Source organism: Panthera uncia (assembly GCF_023721935.1).
Source record: "Panthera uncia isolate 11264 chromosome C1 unlocalized genomic scaffold, Puncia_PCG_1.0 HiC_scaffold_3, whole genome shotgun sequence".
Lineage (NCBI taxonomy): Eukaryota > Metazoa > Chordata > Mammalia > Carnivora > Felidae > Panthera > Panthera uncia.
The window spans coordinates 71,013,675-71,014,472 of NW_026057584.1; the positions used below are offsets into that span (position 1 = coordinate 71,013,675).

Here is a 798-nt window from a genome sequence, read left to right on the forward strand (position 1 = left end):
ACTTGTCATTTTGAGCACCAGAAGTGTTGAAACACTATATGGCACACTTGAAACAAATATATGTTAACTGATTGGAATTAAAATAAAAACTTAAGAAGACAAAATAAAATGAAATGTCAATATTATGTTGATAATTGTGGAAACTAGATGATAGCTATGTGCAGGTTCATTATCTTATTCTATTTTTGAGTATGTTTAAATTTTTCCATAATAGGTTTTTAAAAGTCGAAACAAAAGGGCACCTGACTGGCTCAGTCGGTGGAGCATGCAACTCTTGATTTCAGGGTTGTGAGTCTGAGCCCCACGTTGGGTGCAGAGATTACTTAAAAAAGAATAACTTTCGCTCAGGCTCACGGTGCCAGCAGTATGGGCAAGTGTCGCGGTCTTCATACTCCCAGGAAGCTCCACAGCCACCGACAAGATCAGAAGTGGCATGATAAACACTACAAGAAAGCCCATTTCAGCACAGCCCTGAAGGCCAGCCCTTTCGGAGGCGCTTCCCATGCAAAGGGAATTGTGCTGGAAATAACAGAGGTTGAAGCCAAACAGCCAAATTCTGCCACATCAGGAAGTGTGTCAGAGTCCAGCTGATCAAAAAGGGAAAAAATCACAGCCTTTGTACCCAGTGATGGCTGCTTGAATTTTACTGAGGAAAATCATGAGGTTCCAGTTGCTGGATTTGGTCACAAAGGTCATGCTATCAGTAACATTCCTGGAGCTTGCTTTAAGGTTGTCAAAGTAACCAGTGTCTCTCTTTGGGCCTTATACTAAGGCAAGAGGGAAAAACAAAGAACGTAA

At 41.5% G+C, this 798-nt stretch overlaps 1 pseudogene; it reads left to right on the forward strand.

Annotated features, from left to right (window-relative positions):
• The first annotated feature begins 366 nt into the window (after window positions 1–366).
• On the forward strand, window positions 367–798 carry LOC125911879 (40S ribosomal protein S23-like; annotated as a pseudogene).